At 48.1% G+C, this 21,495-nt stretch overlaps 1 protein-coding gene across 3 annotated transcripts in view; it reads right to left on the bottom strand.

The window, feature by feature from the left end:
- The window catches only part of Doa (CDC like kinase darkener of apricot), a 129,902-nt gene extending 108,657 nt beyond the window's left edge, over positions 1-21,245 (bottom strand). For 2 of the 3 annotated variants that reach the window (XM_037420310.2, XM_037420311.2), the window contains exon 1: positions 20,991-21,164. The gene's annotated coding sequence lies outside the window, so the exon portion shown is untranslated. Of the gene's footprint in view, positions 1-20,990 lie in introns of all 3 variants that reach the window. The other variant, XM_037420312.2, reaches the window with a different exon arrangement.
- Positions 21,246-21,495: the final 250 nt, after the last annotated feature.

Here is a 21,495-nt window from a genome sequence, read left to right as displayed (position 1 = left end):
TACGCAACATCTTTGGGGACCCGTCCAGTCAACAAACGGCCGCACGACAAGAACTCGCCACCCGAGTACAGTCATTAACCAAGTCGTATGTCTCGTACATACAGGACGTGCTCGCGTTGTGCCGCAAAGTGGACGAGCAAATGAACGAGAGCGACAAGGTGGGCCATATACTAAAGGGCATCGCAGACGACGCTTTCAACTTGCTCGTGTACAACAACGTCACGACCGTCGATATCATAATTAAGGAATGCCACCGCTTCGAAAGGGCCAAAAACCGCCGAGTTCGACCTCAATTTTCACGGCTCCCTAACACGGCTGTCACGTCAACCTGTACCGATCTCGGTGCCGCACATCCCTTGCACAAGAATGTCACACGCATCGTTAGGCACGAGCTTGAGGCGGCCCGTCCGGCGCCATTCAAGCACTTCCACTCGACCAGGGCACCGTGCAAACACTTCCAGCGGTGTCAGTTATTCAGGCAGTCGTGCGGCAAGAAATTGCTAACTTTGGTTTTTCTGTCGCCTGCTCAGTCTCCCGACCGGACTACAGACCGATGCCAATAAATGCACCACGCCACGACCCATACACTCTGCCCAGATCCCGCAATCCAACGGAGTGGAGAACAGCGGACGACAAGCCAATCTGCTTCCGCTTTCACCGAGCTGGCCATGTCTCCCGCTACTGTTGCAGCACTTGGACGCCCCCCCCCCCCTTCCCCCCCCCCCCCCCCGTTGGAGCCAATTTTCTTCTCCTCGGCCATACGCGGACCCCCATCGGTATTCGCCCAGCCGTGAGTATCCTGCTCCCGACGCACCTAACAGCCGCTCTACCGCGCGTTCACCGTCACCGCAACGCCGCCGTTCTCCGTCACCGCAACCTTGCCGCTATTCATCGCCAACTAGCTATGGATCTTCCCGGATGGAAAACTAGATTATGCAGCTCCTGGAGATAGTGCTGCATCAAGTGCGACTGACCTAAATCCTCCGTTGACGCTACCTACTAATAAGAACTTGCTGGAAGTGCATGTGGACGGTCTTTCTTTGACGGCTTTAGTTGACACTGGAGCTCAGGTGTCTATATTGAGTGCTCGTCTGTGTCACCGCCTCAAAAAAGTGCTCACGCCTGCCACAACACAAGCCGTCCGTGTCGCCGATGGTGGAACTGTAGCCGTCATTGGAATGTGTACCGCTCGAATTAGCCTTGCCGGCCACCATGTTCCTGTTTTATTTACTGTGCTCGACAGTTGCCCTCATGACGTCATCTTCGGAATGGACTTCTTATCGACGCATTCTGCCCTGATTGACTGTTCCACCGGCCCTCTCTCTCTGTTTAGAACTTCCTCTTCTCCTGAATTCTCACCCTGAACTCATGAACAGCTTGTGCACAACTGACTTCTTTCGGATACCACCTAAAGCTCTCACATTCGTTGAATTTGCAACACCCTCTCCCGTGCCCGACGGTGATTATATCGTGATGCCTATTCCTGATGTTCTCCTGGCGCGTGACATTACTGTCCCTCACTCCGTCGTAACCATGGCCTCTAAAGCGAACATATTTACCTGTTATTAATTTCGGTTTTATAAAACAAGTGCTACCTCAAGGAATATTCGTCGCCACGCTAAGACACTTAATTGACCGCCACGTCACCTGTTTTGCGGCAGACGTATGTCCCGATCACCCACGTCACTCGCAGGATGCCACATGCCTGTATGCAACCTTACGCTCCATGATCGCCCCGGACCTCAAACCTGAGAAGTCGGCCGCGCTCTGCCGCCTTCTGGCTTCATACCGCAACATATTCGACATAGACAGCCGTCCACTCGGCCAGACTTCACTTGTCAAGCACCGCATTAACACAGGTGATTTTCATCCCATTCATCGGTGAACATACCGGGCACCTGTCACCGAGCGTAAAATAATTCAACAAGAAGTTACCAAGATGTTAGCCAAGGGAATCATTGAACCCTCTTCGAGCCCTTGGGCGTCCCACCATTGTGTTCGTTAAAAAGAAAGATGGCACGTGGCGCTTCTGCGTGGATGACCGCCATCTGAATAGAATCACGAAAAAGGCAATTACCCTTTACCCCGCATCGATGACGCTCTCGATTGTCTCCACGGCGCCCGATACTTTTCTTCAATAGACCTACGTTCCGGCTACTGGCAGATTGCTGTCGACGAAGAAGACCAAGAGAAGACTGCGCTTGTAACTCCAGACGGCCTATATCAGTTCAAGGTTATGCCGTTTGGGCTATGCAACGCCCCAGCCACGTTCGAGTGCATGAGAGACTCTCTGCTACAAGGGTTCAAATGGTCAACATGTCTCTGTTATTTTGATGATGTTGTTGTATATTCCCCAACATTTGAGACCCACCTTCAGCGCTTGTCAGCTATTCTTGACATATTCCGCACTGCAGGCCTTCAATTAAACTCGTCGAAGTGCCACTTCGGACGCCGGCAAATTACAGTGTTGGGTCACTTTGTCGACGCATCTGGTGTGCAGCCGGACCCGGAGAAAATTCGTGCAGTCACCAGTTTCCTTGTACCCCAGTCACTTAAAGACGTCTAGAGTTTTGTAGGACTTTGTTCCTACTTTAGAAGGTTTGTGGAAGGTTTCGCAACCATCGCTCGAACTCTCACTGAGCTTCTGAAGAGAGACGTCACGATTACGTGGGGTGCGGGTCAAGCTGCTGCTTTTTCTCATCTAATCACGCTTCTGACAACACCTATATTGGCTCACTTTGACCCATCCGCTCCGACAGAAGTCCGAACCGATGCTAGTGGTCACTGGATTGGAGCCGTCCTAGCCCAACGCCAACGAGGACACGACCGAGTTGTCGCCTACGCTAGCCGCCTCCTCACAGCTGCTGAGCGCAACTATTCCATTACAGAACGCGAGTGTCTCGCTCTTGTTTAGGCAGTCTCAAAGTTCCGCTCATATTTATATGGCACAAATTTCTCTGTAATAACTGACCATCATGCGCTATGTTGGCTTACGTCACTGAAGGATCCTACTGGCCGGCTCGGGTGCTAGGCTCTGCGACTGCAAGTGTATACCGTATTTTCGCGCGTATAACCCGCACCAAAAACCCAAAAATTTCAGTGGCAAAGTGGAGGTGCGGATAATACGCGGGTTTTTCCTATAGTGCTGCTTCACAGCAATGCATGTTGTGCTGTGAAGCCCCTTAACAGTGTAGCGAAGGCTACGGAGGCGGTTTCCGCAAATTCGTGTTGCTCCGCAAGTAGCACGGCAGCTTGCGGCTGATTTTGGTTTCGCTTGCTTGCATTGTTGAAGCGCTTAGAAAAACATTTGGGGAGAGACAATTCGATTGTTCAGTGTAAAATCGCACTGTCACACCACAAGTATATTTTTTGGACGTTCGCGGCCGCTCAGTGACCCTCCACATGTCCCTACGTCACGGACGCCATGTTTACTTTTGGAAAGGGCCTGCCGAAAAGGTGGTGCTGTCTAAGAAAGTTCCATAATAAATAAAGTAAGTTCCATAATAAATAAAGCAGTATTTATTTCAGCAAGGCAAATGAGATGTTATAGTGCCTATAGAGATATTATCAGTAAATAAATGTACTACTTTTTAACGCGGTAACAGGCATGCATTTCGGTTCTGTTGTTTGTTACAGTGTACTACAAGGGGTAGTGCTGTCAAGTTGTCGCCGAGTGTGAGCGCTCTTTACCTCGCTGATACCGCTAGTTCTCCCCATCTCGACCCGTTCGCCAAGCCTTAGTCGATCTGTTCTGTCATCATGAGTAGCGTACGGCGGCAGGCCTTCACGGCACAGCAAAAGCTTAAGATCATCGCCGTCGCCGAGGAATTTGGAAATCGCGAAGCGGGAAGACGGCACGATGTGGACGAGTCCTGCGTGCGACTGTGTGGAGAAAGAAGAAAGAGCCTACAAGCCGCGCACTGCGACCGTAGGTCATTTCGTGGCCCCAAGACAGGTGCCTACCCTGAGCTGGAGGCGGAGCTAGTAAAGTTCATCGAAGATGTGAGAAGCAGGGGTCACGCTTTATCGACCGAAATGGCCCAAGTGGAAGCGCGGCGACTTTCGAGGGAGCTAGGCCTACCTCACGAGTTCCGTGCGAGCCTCGGATGGCTGCGCCGCTTTATGAAGCGGCAAGGGCTCTCAATCAGATGGCGGACTACAATATGTCAACGCTTGCCAGCTTCTTAGGAGAAGCTGCTCAAGTACCAGAGATATGTGGGTCCGGCGTCTAGAGATGTGGGTCCGGCGGCACGATCGCGATGACACCAACTCACCACACGCCTCTATCCTTTGTGCAGCTATTAGTCATGGCCTGCTGCTCCTGCGGTGCTATCACCAATGCTTCCGCGGCAATGACTGCTACCCGAGCTCACCGCTTCGGCAACACCATGGCTGGTCCATCGTCGTCCTTCTGGAAGGCTTCGTCGGCACGTCTTGTCGGCGATTCCATGCGTGTTCATCCTTGGAACCCTCCATCCGGCCCCCGGCCTCTGCTCGACGACTATGCTGGTGAGCGGCTATGCCACCCAATGACCACGTCCGCAGGGCACAGCCTTGCATCTGACGCCGTGCATCAACAATGGTGCCTGGCTCCCGCTGCCTTGCCTGTGCGGCCCCCCACGGTGCTGCGCATGCTTCGTCCGGGACCATGCGCTCTCGCCATTCCCACACGTGACTGCACCTATATAAATCGCCGTGACATCATCGCTGCTTTCAGTGGGTCCGGCGGCACGATCGCGATGACACCAACTCACCACACGCCTCTATCCTTTGTGCAGCTATTAGTCATGGCCTGCTGCTCCTGCGGTGCTATCACCAATGCTTCCGCGGCAATGACTGCTACCCGAGCTCACCGCTTCGGCAACACCATGGCTGGTCCATCGTCGTCCTTCTGGAAGGCTTCGTCGGCACGTCTTGTCGGCGATTCCATGCGTGTTCATCCTTGGAACCCTCCATCCGGCCCCCGGCCTCTGCTCGACGACTATGCTGGTGAGCGGCTATGCCACCCAATGACCACGTCCGCAGGGCACAGCCTTGCATCTGACGCCGTGCATCAACAATGGTGCCTGGCTCCCGCTGCCTTGCCTGTGCGGCCCCCCACGGTGCTGCGCATGCTTCGTCCGGGACCATGCGCTCTCGCCATTCCCACACGTGACTGCACCTATATAAATCGCCGTGACATCATCGCTGCTTTCAGTGGGTCCGGCGGCACGATCGCGATGACACCAACTCACCACACGCCTCTATCCTTTGTGCAGCTATTAGTCATGGCCTGCTGCTCCTGCGGTGCTATCACCAATGCTTCCGCGGCAATGACTGCTACCCGAGCTCACCGCTTCGGCAACACCATGGCTGGTCCATCGTCGTCCTTCTGGAAGGCTTCGTCGGCACGTCTTGTCGGCGATTCCATGCGTGTTCGTCCTTGGAACGCTCCATCCGGCCCCCGGCCTCTGCTCGACGACTATGCTGGTGAGCGGCTATGCCACCCAATGACCACGTCCGCAGGGCACAGCCTTGCATCTGACGCCGTGCATCAACAATGGTGCCTGGCTCCCGCTGCCTTGCCTGTGCGGCCCCCCACGGTGCTGCGCATGCTTCGTCCGGGACCACGCGCTCTCGCCATTCCCACACGTGACTGCACCTATATAAATCGCCGTGACATCATCGCTGCTTTCAGTGGGTCCGGCGGCACGATCGCGATGACACCAACTCACCACACGCCTCTATCCTTTGTGCAGGTAACAAACCGCTTTTCCTTATTCACTAAACCCACGCGTTACCGTGGTCTTTTAGTGCTGCCGGGCCCACATGCAGCGTTTGCCATTCTTTGCGACTGTGTGAATATCATCATGAGTCTCCTGCAACTGTCTGGCGATGTCGAACTAAACCCAGGGCCTGCCACTCGTGCCTCTGCCGGTGACGACCATTCAGATGTGTTAGCAGCCTTGCGCGAACTAAAAACAGGCCAATCAGCACTACTTAGCGAAATCAAAGGTATCCGAGATAAACAGGCTGATAACGATAAAATGCTGAAAGACATAAAAGAGAGACTTACGAAAATTGAAGGGGAGTGCCAATCGCTGACGGCGATCAAAGCTGACGTGAAGAGTGTGCATGCACTCGCAGAGGCAAACGCGCATCAGATTGAGCAGCTGACTGCACGCACTGATGACGCCGAAGATAGAGCGCGGCGAAATAACTTAGTGTTCTACGGGATAGATGATGAGTCTAACGAAAGTTGGACAAAATCTGAGGAAAAGATTATCAGGTTTTCAAGCGAGCACCTCAAATTAACTATTGCTCCGAAAGACATAGAACGCGCACACAGACTCGGTACCTTTTCGCCGAATAAAACTAGACCAGTTCTAGTAAAATTCACCCATTTCAAAGATAAGGAAAAGGTACTAACTGCTAGTAGAGATCACAAGCATCCCAATGTTAACATTGTGCAAGATTTTTCACCAGCCACACGCCTAGCCCGTAAAAAACTGGTCGAGTTCAAAAAAACTCAAACTTTTCCCAGCAGCCTTCGTCATAACAAACTTGTAGCAGGGAAGAACACCTACGTGTATGACCCGGTTAATCAACAAGTCGTTCTTCGCACGCCGTAGCAGTTAGCTAGTGGTTGCCCTTACGGTCCCAAGGACTATTTATCGTTTCTTTTTACTAATATCAGGAGCGTACTACCAAAGCGGGATATCTTGTCCTGTTTAATTGACTCTTCAGACTCCAACGTTATAGTGCTAACCGAAACGTGGTTAAACTCGTCTGTCATCAGCGGTGAAATATTCCCTTCTTATCCAGATTTCAATATTTTTCGTACCGACCGAGATGGCAGGCGTGGTGGTGGCGTGCTCATTGCTACTCACCGTGACCTTGGCTGCTATCGTATCAATATACCAACCTCACTCGAAATGGTGTTTGTGTGCTGTAAAGCCATTCAACCCCACGTAGTCTTAGGTGCATGCTATCGCCCACCTGATTCCGACAGTACATTTATACCAATGTTTCATGACGCGCTACAATCACTAAAGATTCATTTCCCTAATGCACCAGTTGTCCTATTCGGCGACTTTAATTTTCCGAACATAGATTGGTCTGACCTCGTCCTTGTCACATCGAAACAAAACATTGAAAGCAACTTCGTCGATACATGTTTAACATTCGCTTTAACTCAAATTGTTAATGCAGCAACGAGGCAATCTAAACACTCAGCCAATATACTTGATCTAGTACTAACAACCCATCCTGATAGAATCACTTCGCTTTCGTACCTCGACGAAATCAGCGACCATAAGGTCATTCATGGCACATTCCAATGTAGGCTGAAGCGCCCAGACAAAACAAGGAAAAAGCTTACCTTATACGATAAGGGTGATTATAATAATTTCAATAAAGAACTAACAAAATTCTGTCAGTTTGTAGTTAAAGATTTTAACAAACGATCTGTCACTGAAAATTGGTTAATGTTTAAATCTAAAATGCATGAGCTTATTAGTACTTACATTCCAACAATTACGATTGGTGAACGTAGCACTTCCCGCTGGTTTAATCCTGAACTCAAGAGGCTCAAAAACAAAAAGAAACGACAATTTCGCGCCGCAAAAACCAGCAACAATCCTGTGGCGTGGCAAAAATACCAGACTACCACGAAACTATTCTGCTCTGCCATCGATAAAGCGAAGCGGCTGTTTAATAATACCACCTTGCCCAACTTACTCCGCACTAACCCAAAACAATTTTGGAGAGTGATTAACCCGCGAAACGAAAACAAATGCATATCAATAATGGATCCAACTGGACAGCCTATCGCGAATAATGCAGTAGCAGAAGAACTAAACCATACCTTTTCTTCCGTTTTCACCAGAGAACCGATTGAAAACCTCCCTGATGTCTCCCCCCACAACTACCCTACCATGCCGGACGTCATTTTTTCACCTCAGGGCATCCAGAAAATTATCGAGTCATTAAAACTTACATCATCCTGCGGCATCGATGGTATAAATGCTAAGGTGCTCAAAAACACCAAAGAAATCACCAGTGTCATTCTTTCCTATATTTTTCAGCAATCACTCTCATCCGGCATCGTTCCTCACGACTGGAAAGTGGGTAAGATCGTTCCGGTTCCTAAGCCTGGTTCATCTAGTTACCGGCCAATTTCCTTAACCAGCGTCTGTTCAAAAATAATGGAACATATAATTCATTCACAAATCGCTAACTTCCTTACCTCAGTTAAATTTTTTCACCCTAACCAACATGGATTCCAAAGGGGACTCTCATGCGATACTCAGCTTGCACTATTCATCCATGACTTAAGCGCTAGTGTAGACCTTAACATACCAGTTGACGCCCTTTTTATTGACTTTGAGAAAGCCTTTGACAAAGTTCCCCACAAACGCCTACTACTAAAACTCTCCCAATTAAGCCTTAACCAACTTGTCTATAATTGGATTCAGGACTTCCTCACTAACCGTCAGCAATTTGTTGAAGCTAACGATACGCCCTCTTCCCTTTCCAACGTAATCTCCGGTGTGCCACAAGGTACAGTTCTAGGACCCCTCCTCTTCTTAATTTACATCAATGATTTACCCGATAACATTTCATCTAACATCCGCCTCTTTGCCGACGACTGTGTAATCTACCGACCTATTACTAACGTTTTAGATACAATTACTCTCCAGCAGGACCTACTAAAGCTGGACGAGTGGTGTCGCAAATGGCTCATGGTATTAAATACTAATAAAACTGCACTTATTTCATTTCACAGACGCCAAAACTTACCCACCACTAACTATAATATTAATGGCTCCATAGTTTCTTCCCTAAGTTCCATTAAATATCTCGGTGTTAACATTTCACAGAATCTAAACTGGTCTTTTCACGTAAGTAAAATAGTTAACAATGCTAACAGAGCTCTCGGTTACCTTCGTCGTAACTTGCATCTTGCCCCTCCATCAGTCAAATTACTAGCCTACAAAACACTAATTCGCCCAAAACTAGAGTACGCATCCGCCATTTGGGACCCATTCCAAATTAACCTAAGTAAGTCCATCGAACTAATTCAAAACCGAGCAGTTAGATTCATCTACTCAGATTACTCGTATCATACCAGTGTTACCACCCTTAAAAGAATAGCAGATCTACCTAACCTTGACCTACGCCGTAAGGTTTCCAGACTATCCTTGTATCACAAAATGTATCATACGTTTCATTACAACTGTCCCATTCAATCAGCTCATCGTACTTCAGCCCGCACAAGCCACCACAAGGCCGTGTACCCACCTCCTGCATGTACCACAGCCCACCATCACTCCTTCTTCGCTCAAGCAGCCAGGGACTGGAACGATCTTCCTCCAAGTGTCATCCATCATAGCAACACGGATAGATTTAAAAATGCCATAGAATCATTGTTTTATTAACCCTATATTGTTTGCCCACACCCTCATGTAAAGCCCCCTGTTGGGTGGCCTTTGAGGTATATTAAATAAATAAATAAATAAAAATATGTAATTGGCCTGCGAAAGCAGCACAATTACATTTTCTCGCGAATTGGCAACGCGGATGAAACTCCAGTTTATTTTGAAATGCCGTTGGACACAGCGATTGAGAAAACGGGCAGCAGTTCAGTGAGCGTGCTGACCGGCGGGAACACGAAACTGCGCATCACAGTCTTGCTTTGTGCCCTCGCCGACGGCACGCAACTGCGACCATACGTCATCTTGAAAAGGAAAACTCTACCGAATGTTCATTTGCCTGCCGGTGTGGTGGTGTGCGCACACGAGAGCGCGTGGATGAACAGCGACTTGTTCGTAGACTGGATCAAGACGGTATGGGAAAAGAGGCCCGGTGCAATGCTCGCAAAGAGGTCCATGCTCGTTCTTGACTCGTTCCGCAGCCACACAACTGAGGAAGTGAAGGACCGCCTTTCACACAACGGCACCGACTTAGTTGTTATACCCGGTGGAATGACGTCAATGTTGCAGCCTTTAGATGTGTCGCTTAACAAGCCCTTCAAAGCGCATGTCAAGCGCTATTACGCCGAGTGGATGGCCGAAGGCTGCTACGACTTGACGCCGACAGGACGAGTCCGAAGGCCTGATATTGCCCTATTCTGCAAGTGGATTGTCGAGGCATGGAAGGCCATTCCAGGTGAGATTGTGCGAAAAAGTTTCAAGAAATGCTGCATCACAAACAACATGGATGGAACCGAAGATGACCTTGTGCATAATAGTGAGGACTGCGGCTCAAGTGATAGCTCTAGTGAGAGCAGCGACAGTGAGTGAATTGTGACTGGCCTTGCAGACAGTGTATTCTGCTTGCTAAATAAAGCTTTTTCTGTCTACATATGTGCTATGCTGCTTGAGCAGTAGCTTTTGTACAGCCTTTCCTGTATATCAAATGTGCGAGCCATACGCGAGGATTTTTTTTTCTTTCTCGGTGAGTTGAAGTGGGCGTGCGGATTATATGCAGGGGCGGGTTATACGTGCAAAAATACGGTACCTACACGGTAACGTACAAGTCCGGACGCCTACATCAGGATGCAGACTGTCTGTCTAGCTACCCTGTTGCTGAGTCGAGCACTCTACTTGACACCGACATCGGCCCTTGCGTCTTTTCTCTTTCGCAAATGACATGCATCGGTGACGAGCAGCGCCGCGATGCGCCCTTGCGTGTTATCATTGAACGCCTCGAATCACCATCTTCCAATAAGTCCCATCGCTCACTCGTGCTCCACGATGGTGTATTATACCGCCAAAATTTCAAGCCAGATGGACCGGCCCTGCTGCTTGTCATTCCGAAACACCTTCGCTCGGAAGTTCTAAATGTACTTCATGGCCTTCCGACTGCCAGTCACCTTGGTGTCTCCCGCACTTACGACCGAATACGCCGACCCTTCTTCTGGCCAGGGCTTGCACGCTCAGTCAGAGGATACGTTGCGGCTTGTGAGAAATGTCAGCGCCGCAAACCCCATCGACACTTCCCACCAGACGCCTTGAACCACTGGACATTCCGTCGGAACTGTTCTTCCTCGTTGGCTTGGACCTACTTGGCCCTTTCCCTTTGACTTCCTTGGGTAACAAGTGGATAGCTGTGGCCACCAACTACGCCACGCGTTATGCCATCACACGAGCTCTTCCAACAAGCTGCGCCACAGACGTCGCCGACTTCCTCCTCAAGGACGTGATTTTGCAACACGGAGCCCCACAGCAGCTGCTTACAGACCGTGGCCGCACCTTTTTGTCGAAGGTGATAGCCGACATCTTGCAGTCCTGTCTAACAAGACACAAGCTGACTACAACATACCATACGCAAACCAATGGACTCACGGAGCGTCTAAATCGAACTCTTAAAGAAATGCTCGCTAAGTATGTTTCTACTAACCACACCGACTCGGATGTTGCGTTGCCGTACGTCACATTTGCCTATAATTCTTCGCGCCATGACACTGCCAGTTACTCTCCCTTTTTTCTGTTGTTTGGCTGAGAACCAACATTGCCTCTAGACACCGTCATACCGTCCCCTGCGGTACCGACCAGTGAATATGACATGGACGCTATCATTCGGGCCGCTCACGCACGCAAAATCACCCGTACTCGCCTTGTGACCTCTCAAGAGAAGCAACGACGTGTGTATGACCAACGACACGGCGACATACACTTTCCGCCCGGTTCTTTGGTCCTGCTCTGGTCTCCGCCCCGTCAAGTTGGCTTGTCAGAAAAATTGCTTACTCGCTACACAGGTCCATACCGAGTCCTTCGTGTGGTTACTCCTGTGACATATGAAATTGGTCCTGTCGCCCCATCGCCTTCATGTCCCCAACAGGCTACCGATATTGTACACGTGACGCGCTTGAAGCCCTACCACTCTCCTAGTGACGTTGACATTTAGATGCGCCGATACGGCGCTTCTGCCGCCGGGGATTATGCTGCATGTATGCAAATTGAGATTCTAGGAGGCGACGCACGTGTGTGCCTGACGAGGAAGACGAAGGGTGGTCTCCGCTCGGCGTGTAGTCTACCGGTATCGCCGCTGCTGCTGCTGGTTTGAAATATATTTCATCCACAGTCTCGTCAATACGGCGTCTCTCTTCCGTAACAATATATACTCTGACTGAAGCGCGAGACAGATTTGCGATTTTCCGCGAGATGCGCCGTGCGGCGATCGACAGGAACGGTCGGACGACTTCGTATCCTCGCAATGAGGCTCAAAAGAAACAAAATTGCACAGCCACGCTTTGTTCCGTAAACAAATAATTAATATAACGCCTTCGTGAATGACAAGCACGCTACAACAGTGGCAACAACTGATTATTCACGACTCCAAATGGTAGGCCTTACATGGCGGGTGCCGGCTGTCGCCTATGCCGTTCACACACGAGCTCATCATCGAGCGCTTGTTTCTCACAAGATAATAAGCATTGCACTGGTATGTAATATGTTAGCTTATGCTATTACTTTCCCATTGTCATCGATGTGAAGAGCAAAGGTGAAAGCGAAGCAAGCCGGCGCAAAGACGCTGGTGTAGCCGTGTTTACCTGCGAAATGACCTTGCATCTCCGATCTCGCTAACGGTTTCAAAATGGGCGTTGTCTTGCACAAATGGCCACACTTCAAACATCACTTTATTCAATCCGGAATAATTTCACGTCACCAGGAAAATGTACCTGATGTTTGCCATGCCGTCGCAGTCGGCAATGTCAGCAAATTTACGCTCACACCGCTCCATCGACTCTCTGGAACTGGCCTGGACCTTAAGGAACCCCAGGTGGTCGAAATTTTCGGAGCCCTCCACTACGGCGTCTCTCATAATCATATGGTGGTTTTGGGAGGTTAAACCCCACATATCAATCGAACTGGCCTGGACCACGGGTGATGGGAGCGGCGACAGGAAGATGGCGCCACCAGCGGCGTGATTCCACTCATCTGCTTGCGCTGTGATTGGCTACTGCCATGCGGCGGTGCGATGCGGCAACGAAAATATCTAGCCAGTTTGATGCTTGCCGGACCGGCTATAGGGCGGTGCGATGATACGTCATGAAACGTCACAATTCCAACTGCCGCATCGCCCAGAAAATCGCACCGTCTGTCTCGGGCTTTAACATATAAGCAGTCTAAAGGGACACTAAAGTCAAATAACAAGTTACGTCAGAGTGAAAGCACAATGTATGAAATGACCTAAAACGACCGTATTATCAACAACAGTGTCCTACTTAAGGAGATATTAAGGTAAATGCACAAGAACGCAAGTGCCGCTGTAGCACATTTTCAAAATGATCCTGATGACAACAGACGGACCACCTACAATTAATCACTAGTATTCGACCTAACTGCACTAAATAAAGAACTTTCCGTCCATCAAGAGACGCAACAAAATGTTGCCTGTTCGTTTGTTTGATTCATTGAAAAAAGAACCCCCGGACATTACTATGGGGAATTGCGCGAATTTTCACATGGCTACACGGGACAGGTGGTGCCATCTAGTGAAGCGCAGTGTAAACAAAAGCGTCTGCAATCTTGGAGCCAATGAAAGGAAATCGTTCAATGGCAGTTTTTGCTGCTGTGGCTCTCGATGCTTTCGGTCTGCTGCTACTAGCGCAGTAAAGCCGGGCAACGTTGTGCCCGGCAACAGTGAGGTGAGACGGACCGGTCGGTCCGCTTCTTGAGGCGGGTAATTTGAAGTGCGCTAACCTGATGCAGACCACTAAAACGTGATTTTATTTCAAAATAGGCTTTTCCTTGGCACAAAAGTAACACTATGGGGTTTCTGGACCGCCATTTCATCAATCGATGGCGACTTAATAGTTGACTTAAGTGTCCCTTTAGATAATTTATTTATTATAGTTTGAGTATTTTTAATTATTATGATTTTTTACTATTTTTTTAATATGATAGCAGGCATGTCCCTTGGTTCAGCAGCTTCCAGTGCTGTCATGAAAAGTTATGGTCGAGTGTAGCATATTGCTTCCACCGAGATTCAATCCCCCCAAACTTTGGATCTTCAGTCGAGCATCATGACCACCTGGCTGGTTATCATACAGCTTCGCCACGACATCGCACGTGCCACAGCCACAAAACGCATGTTTATCAATTTTCATAAAGTATTTCACGAGGTATTCAAGCAAACTGAAAACACCGTGCTTAGAGAACAAAAATAAAATTTACTTGAGATTAGCTATGTGAATAGAACAGTGTGTGGTTTTGGGTGATGAGCACATAAGTAACATATTAAATAAAGGCTTTTTGTTACCAGCAAGCCATGTGCAGACCTGCTTGTTCACGCTCCTCAAGCTCACGACATCATGGCAGCAATATGACACTTATGTCGTTTCTTCTAGCTAGTGCTCTCGCCCTCCTCAATGGTCTCTAACCACTGCGACGGTAGACTCAACTACAGCAGCTACGAGCACCGAGATTAGCTTTTCGCTAAAGCCTCCACAGCCATTCATGTTTGATCAAGCCTCCAAGTGGCCTGCATGGATTCTTCAGTTTGGCAACTACCGCAATGCATCGAGACTTGTCTAACAAGAGCAAGAAATGCAGGTGTGAACTCCGCTCTAGGTAATTGGTAGCCAAACGTGACAAATATTTATCTCATTTTCGCTCGACACAGAAGACACCAGAAACTTCAACCTTGGCAAGACAAAGTTGACTCGCTCTTCGTCCATGTTAGAAATGGCGTCTACGAGTTGGCATGCTTCAATCGGCGTGAACAAGAGCCCTCCGAGATCGTTGAAGAGTATGTCACCATCCTATATAACATGGAGCACAGGTGTGACTACGTGACTTGCTTATCATCCGCGACCTCTTCGTACTAAGACTTCATGACAAGAAGCTCTCCAAAGCTCTGGGGCTGGACACTAAATTCAAACTCACCTCGGCGCTCACTAAGCCACGCCAAAAGGAGTCGATGAGCATGCAGCAGCCGCTCCTTGAGGCCTCCTAGGAACTTTACACCGTCAAGCCAGAGTACACCAGTCTTGGCGATGCCTCCCGCAATCATCGCGAAAAAGCAAGAACCTCCCGCAACCGCATCACAATGCCACAAAATTAGGTAATAAATTGCAGCGTTACTGCGGTGGAGTGCCTCGTTTTCGCTTTCTGACCCCAGATAAAACTGAGAAGTACAACACAAGGGGACATTTTGCTCGCGTTTGTAAAAAAAGTTCTGTCAAAAGACATCTCAACGACTGAGCAAGAAACCTCAGCCTTTACTGAAATTCCTGAACACCTTCAGCCAGCAACAAAGACGCTCTCAAAACGGAGTGGCAGGGCACTTTTAGATCGTCGGAAAATTTAACGCTACAATCACATAGATTTCATGAAGGTCGAAACAAGTCTACGTTCTGCAGCAGCTGAGACATACACTCCTCGCATTACCTGTCACCTAAAACTTGGGACTCTACGAGTTTCTATGCGCCACAGAACACCGTAGAGGAACAATATCCCAAACTTTTCAACAGTCTAGGACTGCTGCTTGGTGTGTACTATCGGCATCAAATGAAATGCGAACAGCAGAGCACGTGGCACAAGCCTTATCAGTGGCCTAGTATGTGCCATCACCAGTCATTGGCACAGACAGGCCCGCACATCCGGTGTGGCAGCACTGCGCGATTCCCTATAGAGCAATATTTCTGCTTGTGTTCCAGGTATGGTATTTGACAGGAACAAAATAAAAAAACTACTGCTGCCGAAGGCGAGTATTGTAGCACGGTTTATCATCACAGAGTCCAACATCATGGAATGCATGGCTGATTCTATTTATAGAAGACAAAAGTCAGTTCACTATGCTGGCAATTTCACGCTGTTTCACTTCGTGCCGGTAAAGCGAAACAATTTGTGCTCTCTCTTCCGAAGAAACGCGAAGTGAAGCGTTTTTGGGTCGGCCTCTAAAAGAAGGGTGCAGGTGAAGCAGCGCTGGCGAATGAGATACAACGATCGTTTGAAAATCAACTGCAAACCGATTATATTTCTCTTTTGTTTTATCGTGCCATACACAGATTGCACTGTGGCGCTGAAGTAAAAGCAAGGAATTGCGAGTGATAGGATCAAGAGCCCTTGGCACGCCCACGATGGCCACCATTACCACCATAGGAAAACTAGAGCAGAAATGAAGATAACGCACTGTAGGGGGATTGCGCAGTGCTGCCCAACTGGATCTGCACGCCTGTCAATGGCGATCACTGAACGGCCAACACTATACTGTTTCTAATGCTTGAAACACGCGCTCCGCTGTTCGGGTTTCATTTGACGCCGATAGTACACACTTCACCTCAATCCCACAGCAGTCGAGCAGGAGATCATCAGCACACAGCAGCAAGGAGTGATCTGCCCTATAGAAGGCCCTACAGACTGGTGCACAGAAATCATTCCGGTAGTGAAACCTCCAAGAGGTGTCTGAATATGAGTGAACTTCACCCGCCCCAACCCTTCCATCCTCCGGGAGAGATTTTCCCTCCTGTTCGCTTTATTAGGTGAGGAAACCATTTTATCCAGACTAGACGCAAATTTGGGCTTCTACCAAATCCCTCTCTTCCCAGCATGCCAAGAAATGACATAATGCCCATTGGATGCAATTCTTTCACAAGACTTCCATTTGACAAATGCCAGCAACATAATACTTCCAAAACACATCTGAAATCCTGAGCGGATTAAGAGGAGTCGTCAACCTCATGGACGTTCTTCTCGTCATTGGCTACGATCACGCCAAGCATGACAGAAACCTCTTTAACACGACTATCAAGCAGCTTGCTGTCTCCGAAATCACCCTCAGCCACTGTAAATACACTTTTAGCATGAAGGAGGTCACCTCTGTGGGCTGTGTTGTCAGTGCTCAAAACATACGTTACGACGCTAAAAGACTATGTGATGTGTTCGCAAAAGGCCTACATCGAATTGGGCTGTATTTTTGTTAAAGCAACGAGATCACCGCTCAGAAATTTCGATTTTCGGGAGACTTTCCAGGCAACTGTACAAATGTAAGAACTGGTCCGAATGCGGGAGACTTGGCAAGTATGACTCCCCCACATTACATACGCACACAACACTGCGTGCGAGGCAGGATACTCTCCCCCTTTTTTTTTTCTGGTTTACATTCGCTCCCCTCACAGCTGTCTTAAAACTACTGTGCCTTTTACGCTTCATGCAGAAACATGCCGCAATGCATGCCCCGGAATATTGCATCTCAACAGCACTCTAAACCAGTTACAATACCCGCCATTGCTGTCTGTTATACCACACAAATGATGACCTGTAACTTAATTCTGTTCTTCCCTGCGCTACTGGAGATATAACAGATAGACTATGGAAATATCTGATGAAGAGCACACATACCCACAACCTCACTTACCAGCTTACCAGCTCTGTGCAAAGCATTGACAGTGATATTAAAATCAATTCACAATTCTCATTACTGTCTTTCGACAAGAACATTGATCAACTGAAAAAATAAGTTAAAATATGTTGTGGTCCAATAAATCGCCATGGGGTCTCACTACTTACTCCACTGCTTTAATGTCCATGAAACACATTACGTCACTCCAATTTTCTTTTTTTTTTTTTGTCTGCACCTCATCTCCTAGCAGCTGCAGCAGCTCCTCCAGTGTGTTATGCAGGAAACTACGAATTTTTTCTACTGTAGTAAAAATAGCTTCTTTCTGCTTTCTGGCACAGCAGGTCAGCACACTGAACCATATAGAACCACCAGACAAACAGACTCAAGCACGGTTGCCCGTAACCCGCACACCAGTCAAGTAAACAACCCAAACGTAGATGACAAAAATGGTGCTCGAAGCTTGTGCGCCACTCTTACAAGACTAGCAATTTCTTAGTGCCATTGGGTTTACAGTGTTATTGCCATTAAGAGAGAGCACTTCTATGCAATACCACGATCTGTTGGACCCCACAAAAATATGCCTCTTGCTTCTGTATACATCACATTGTCATATTCATTTTTCATACTCTATGTCAGGAACTTTTCCACCTCTGTCGTTTATAACAACAAAGTAAGAATCGCAAAAGCCCCTATTTCCAGCCAACAGCCGCGTTGCAAGCAACTTCATTTGCAATCTGGAAAAGCTCAAGGGAAAAGAGGTACTTATATACTAACACCCTACTTTAGTTATTTTTTGGAACGTTACACTGCTTTACTTATACCGATGTCCTTAATGGTTCTGGGAACAGCAGGCCCCTGCAAATGTTGGGAAGTCTCTACAGACGAACTAGGTTTTCTACTACCAGGATTGTACTGCATTGTGGTCGTGACTACTGCTCAAATGCTCTCCATCATGCAGCATCATTAGAAAATAGACGCATTTTTAAAGCAGTTTGACATCCAACTGAATGAACATAGATGTGTGCACCTTAAGTACTTTGCACTTATTTAGATATTCATTTACTTATTAATATCTCAAATGCACTGTTACTGACATTACATGAGAGGCTAGTTGTTTTCTTGTTTGTTTCCCCCTCCCCAGGATCTGTATCGCCAGACATGTCACAAGCATGCATGGCATGCAATTCACACAAAATGACATGCATGCTGTTATTTTTTACATTATAAATACATGTACCACAACTTTATCACTGAGGTATGGGCTATGAAAGTCTTCCCTCGCACATTCCGCTTTCCAACACCCGTGTCTTACACCCACACTTCTACCTCGTATGCTTTCCCTGCATTATCACTGTGCTCCCAGCACTTTCTGTACACAGAGAACGGGTGTGCTATCAGCATAACACAGCATTCTTGATCGGAAATAAGAGAAGAGCACTCGCTCTTCTCTAATTCTCTAGAGAAAGGAAACGCATAGATAGATATGTGGGGTTTAACATCCCGAAACCACCATATGATTATGAGAGATGTCGTAGTGGAGGGCTCCGGAAATTTCGACCACCTGGGGTTCTTTAACGTGCACCGATATTTGAGCACATAGGCCAGCAGCATTTTTGCCTCCATCGAAAATGCAGCCGTGGCACGCGGGATTCGATCCCGCGGCCTGAGGGTGCAAAGGGAACTCCAACCCAGCCAGATTATAATTACTGTTCCGTAGAAGGAACACTCTCCTAATACTTCATTCTTTCTTGAAGGGAAGGCACTAAAAAGCAAGAATGAGTTGTTTTAAACTGATAGATTGCACTCAGAGAACTTTAATGTCCTAAGTTTCACTGTCAAAAGTTCATTGCAAGCAGAGAAAATCAAGGTTGAAGTGTCATTTTGAAATTTTACGTAGTAATCTCCACGCGCGACAAGAAATTCCACAATATATTCTTTGTACTTCCGCGACATTGGCTCGATGAAATTTTCTGAAACTTCACATGCTAAGTCTATGGCAACTATCGATGACAATGTGCTTTAATTTTATTGATTAGAAAGCAAGTAGTATCCAGAAGACTCCTTCAAAATTTATGACGTCACAGTGTCTGGTGCGGTAATATCAAGGTAGCATCTCCACCAGCTGCTTCTTTAGGTGCGTTTCCTCACATCCCAAGAGTCATGTTGCAGTAAGAGTGGTGTTTTCAGGATTGTGAAATTGTACTTTACTATTATGCGAAAAAGTGTGTTGCCTCCAGTGTCCCTTTAAGCCCGGACTCAACTTTGCCAGGGATAAAAAACTTTGGACTCAACTTTGCCAGGGAGCTGGTGAACAAACACATGTCACTGTAGTTCCCTTCCCTATATACTTCGCTCATCCAGAGTGTTCCAATGCTGGGCACACTACTTGCTCTCTCTTTGCAGAATGCCTTAAGCATGGTGCTATAGGAGAGTGACAAATAGGGTGGTGGTCACTGCACCACCATATGGCTCCACTGGACAAATACCTCAATGAAAATGCTGCTGCTACAACGAGACAAGGCGAGACATTTGCACAGGCACACAAGGCTCATAATGATTGATATGTGGGGTTTAACGTCCCAAAACCACTATATGATTATGAGAGACGCCGTAGTGGAGGGCTCCGGAAATTTAGACCACCTGGGGTTCTTTAACGTGCACCCAAATCTGAGCGCACAACATTTCCGCCTCCATCGGAAATGCAGCCGGGATTCGAACCCGCGCCCTGCGGGTCAGCAGCCGAGTACCTTAGCCACTAGACCACCGCGGCGGGGCACACAAGGCTCATAAGAGGCAACATGAGGGTTATGAGAGTGTCGCGCATAGGTGAATGTGCTAGCATTACCATAAATCTAGAGCGAACGGGAAAAAAAAAAAAACTACGTTACATTCACGCTTCTCATGAGCTCCGCGGTCATTGGCAATACTTTCAAACGGGGCCACACTGATCCTGGCACAAGAAGTGGTGTCAAGCGCTACAAGGCAAGACTGCAGTTGGCAGTAATGTGATGGTTTTGTTATTTACAATATCCCTGCTTTCTCGCGTTTACAAAAAGTTTCCTTGCCTCTTTTGTGAGTGCAGTTAACAATCAAACACACCCTTCTTGGTATTCTCTTGTCAAGAATCAGTTCCACTTTACGAAAGTGTTTCGAGCCGATCTCAACGATGATCATCCTTACTTCAAAGCGTACACTTTGCTGCATACTTATCGTAAAAATGGTTGGTCCAGAACGGTTGACGAGATGCGCTAGTTCGACATGAGCGATCGGTCGGGAAAAAAAAGGTGCAGAGGCTCGCAGCACGACAGCGCACCCAGAGTGGCACAACACCCTATTTTGACACCTGGAATGTACGAAAATGTCCCTCCCTCGTTTACAGGGTCCTAACTGCAAATCGACGGGGCACTCAACTTGTTTTTCTGTGGCGTGCGCTATCTTTTCAACCTTTATTGATTTAAAAGCTAGACAAGGCCACCACTGCTTTTATTTCACCCACAGTGCAGAAACAGTCAGTAGGAGCTCAATTACATTAGAATGAGCAACGCGCATTCATGACGCAGTTGTTTCGATGCGTCAAGAGGGAAGAAACACGGGCGACAAGCAGCAAGTGTGCCGTGCTGCTGACGCGACGAGTGATGGCGCAGCCAAATAGGCCTCACCTTGGCAAATGGCGGGTGCACACCGAGAGCGTAATGGCCGGGTGCCGACGATGTTATTCTTTACGGGAGGGCAAGCCCCGGTCTGTGTCTCTCACGAATTGCTAACAAGGCGACTTGACGCCAGTCTCGACTCGGAGGCAAGTGTCCCACAGCTCTAAATGGCGCAGTAGTTCCAGAGTACACCTACTACTCGTTCCGAATCAAGGCTGAGGTACGGTCACAGAACACCTACTGTACAGTGTTCTAGATGGTTGGATGGATGGGTGGATGGATGTATGTGGCTGTACACTTTAGATGATGATGATGATAATGATGATTAAAGGCCTCCTCTTTGAATCAGGGTAACAGCATGCGCCATCTAGCCTACCTTAATAGTTCGAGTTTAAGTTTTGTCCCTCAACTCGGATGTCTTTTTAATTTTGCCCAGCCACTACTCTTGGGTGGGATGTTATTTTATCGACTTCTCTGCTTTTCCTCCACCAATACTCCAGCCGCTGCTTAGTAA

Source organism: Rhipicephalus microplus, chromosome 2 (assembly GCF_043290135.1).
Source record: "Rhipicephalus microplus isolate Deutch F79 chromosome 2, USDA_Rmic, whole genome shotgun sequence".
NCBI classification, from domain to species: domain Eukaryota; kingdom Metazoa; phylum Arthropoda; class Arachnida; order Ixodida; family Ixodidae; genus Rhipicephalus; species Rhipicephalus microplus.
Note: the sequence above shows the minus strand (reverse complement) of the source record. Positions and strands in the feature narration are given on the sequence as shown.